This window comes from Olea europaea, unplaced genomic scaffold (genome assembly GCF_002742605.1).
Source record: "Olea europaea var. sylvestris unplaced genomic scaffold, O_europaea_v1 scaffold3783, whole genome shotgun sequence".
Classification (NCBI taxonomy): domain Eukaryota; kingdom Viridiplantae; phylum Streptophyta; class Magnoliopsida; order Lamiales; family Oleaceae; genus Olea; species Olea europaea.
In genome coordinates this window covers 15339-18813 of record NW_019257216.1, presented here as the reverse complement: position 1 = coordinate 18813, position 3475 = coordinate 15339, and positions in this window count along the sequence as shown.

Below are 3475 nucleotides of genomic sequence, written 5' to 3'. Positions count from 1 at the left end.
CTTAAAATGAGTATGTGAAAAAGTTTACTAATCATTGATTATACTTGTGCATGTTATCAACTGTATTTTTAAGGGATGGGCTTGAAGTTCATCATGGAGTCTATGTAGCTCAAAGGTTAGCTGACTAATTTTGTCTCACATTTAAACCTTGATTTCAATCATTTGGTTCTTGGGATTTTACAAACATATATTTAAGGAAAACATCAAATCATAGAATCCAAAATACCTGACTTCCTTAATACTTTAAGGAAGGTATTCTCTCAGTTGGGCATGGGAGAAGTGGACTACAAACACAGGAAAGCAGAAGAATTGGTGATTTATGGAATTCCACTTGGAAGAGACAATTGTATAAGATCGGGAAGTTGGAGGAAATAGTAATATCTTAGAGATTACAGGAAGTAGATCAAAAAGTCCAGTGGAGTTGGCTAGACAACATCTAACTGTAACAATCATTGTCTATTGTAAAGGTAATTGGCTTGGTCCCGAAATATTTTACCTAGTTAGGGTTTCTCCGTCATCATATTAGTTTTATTGATTGTTTGCATATTACAAAACTGCAGTATTCAAATATAAGGAATTGGGCTTGTATGATTAATCATCTAAAAACTATTAAAAAAATGACTTGTTGCTTTTAATAGAATAATTTTGCACGTAAGGTCAAACTAAATCAACTAAGTAAGAACTCTCAAGAGGAAGGTTCAAAACTTAGGGTTTTTGTTTCAACTTGTTTAAACATATAGTCTGCATTTAAATATCTAGAAGGGGGTCTTATTAGTCTTCTTTCTCTATCCCTAGCAAGTTGATAACTCTGCAAATCAATGGCAGGATCAAGATCTTGGTTGTCATTCAAGTTCTCATCAGTTATTGTTGGAGGTTCTTCTCGAGGTTGCTCCATCTCAATTTGAGTTTGATTTTCATCTCTTGTATATTAACCTCAATCTTAGTAGACACAGTCCTTCTTAGTTAGTTTCTCTATATTATTGTCACTAAAATAAGGGAAAAACTTTTCATTAAAGATAACTGATTTACTTATTATGACATTGTAGCCTCTAATTTCTTTCATCCATAATATGTAGCCTTTAATCCCTTTTCCATACCAAGAAAAACACACTTGTTGGACCCGGGATCTAATTTAGAGCCAATTTCGTGTGAATAAGATGCACAACCAAAGGTTCTTAGATAAGAGTAATTAGGCATAGTGACAGTCCAAAGCTTCTCAGGTATTTGATAGTCCATGGAACTTGAAGGGCTTCTATTTATAAGATAACAGTCAGTCTTAACAGTTTTTCCCTAAAAATATCTTTGGTAATCTAGAACTAATTAGCATGCATCTAGTTATCTCAAAGATAGTTCTATTCATCCTTTTAGCAATTCCATTTTACTGTAAAATATAGATAACAGTTCTGTGCCTTCATATCCCATAGAATTTATCAAATTCAACATTATAAAACTATAGGCCATTTATAGCTCTTAATGTTTTTATCTTCCTATCAGTTTGATTCACTACCATTATTTTTCAGTTTCTAAAGGTCATAAATGTATCTGATTTGTTTATTAATAAAATGACCCAAACCTTTCTAGAGAAATCATCTACGATAAGAAGATAATATCTATAGCCTGAGGCTGTATATATAGGTTCAGGCCCCCCATAGGTCACCATGTATGTAGTTAAGAACATTTTAGGATTTATGTATGCCAGTATTAAATGGCAGTCTGTTTTATTTTCCTAATATAGAATGTTCACAAAAAGTTAACTTCTGAACATTGTCTTTCCAAAAAATCTTCTTTTGGAAAAAAGTTTTAGTCCATTCTCACCAAGATGTCCAAGCTCCTATGTCATAATTCTGATTTATCAGACTAAATCACTAAGCTCACAATACTATTAGGTGAGATACATTCAAAATTTATTACATAGATTCCATTAATCTTAGATGCATTATATGATAAGGTTTCGATTTTTCATTGTGTTTGTAAATTCTTTCCTGATTTCAATTTGATAAGTTTCATCATCTAAGACTCCTAAGGAAATAAGGTTCTTTTTGAAGGCAGAGACATATCTAATATGTTGCAAAAGTATTATTTGATTATTTTCAAGTTTTAAAGCAATGTTTCCAATCTCCTTCACTTCACAGGACTCATTGTTTCCCAACTTTACAAAACCTCCATTTAGCTTTAAACAATCATAGAATCATCTACGACTAGGACTCATATGAAAGGAACAACCTGAATCAAGAATTGAATCTTGATTTGTTCTTTCATGTAAGGATACATAGGCAATACCAATGTTGGCTCCTACAATGGCAAAAGTGCCATACCATGGCCAGACCCATTTCTTTGGTCTTTAGCCTTTTTGAAATAATCTTTGATAAGATGACGTGTCTTACCACAGTAATAACACTTTCTATTTCTGTCATTTCCCTTATTGTCTTTCTTACCTTTCCCTTTATTATTTCCCGTTTCTTCTTAGTGAAGTTCTTGTTATGGTTGACTTGACTATAGTTGTTAACTCCTTTCTGTTTAGACTTAGAATTAGGTAGAGAGGTTTCTACATGAAGAGCTTTTTTATGTTCTGATCTTAATTCATGTTCTTTGTTCTTTAAAGAATTAACAGTTAGATCATCCATACCATATTCTAAGGCATTCCTTATATCCTTATATTTATCACCAAGAGCATTAATTAGACCAACTACTTTCTAATCACTTGAAATTTTCTCACCACAGTTTATAAGATCTTGAGTGATCTTATTAAGCCTATACATATTCTCTTCTACTTTAGCGCTTGGATCAAACTTATAACTAAAGAATTGTTTCCACAGAAAACATTTATTCGATAAGGTTTTAGTCAAATATTGTTTCTCTAAGGCATCCCATAAATCAACTGCAGTTTTAGTTTCGCCTACCTTTTCGATTACAGAATCAGAAAGGTGAAAGGAACAGTGTACTCTAGGCCAGTTCATCTTGTTCTATTATTTCTATCAATGGGAGTATTTTCTGCTCAAGATTCATCTCAAGCTTTAGCACACTTTACTTGTAACATGAGTGCTTTTATTTTCTGACGCCAGAGACTAAAGTCTTCTTTGCCATCCTACATTTGAACATTAATTTTAGTGGTTATTGTGTGCAGGATTGTAGCAATAATACTCAATAGTTTTAGAATTAGGGAATATAAGGTATCACACAGATAAACCTAATGTGTTCAAGGACTTAAAACAAAGAAGGAACCAAAATTACACTGCAAATATTTGTACTCAAATATGTTTATACTCAATAGACAATATAGATTCAGAACATGCAAATTACGCATATAATTTTCACTGTACAATATGAAGCAGGATAGGAATACAAGTATGCAGGTTATATAGATACAAAACTAATCCAAGTAATTCAAGACAACAACACGTATCACAACCGATCAATTTTATGTACCAGATTTTTCAAAAAAAAGGAAAATAAAGAACCAGATTTAAAAAAAAAA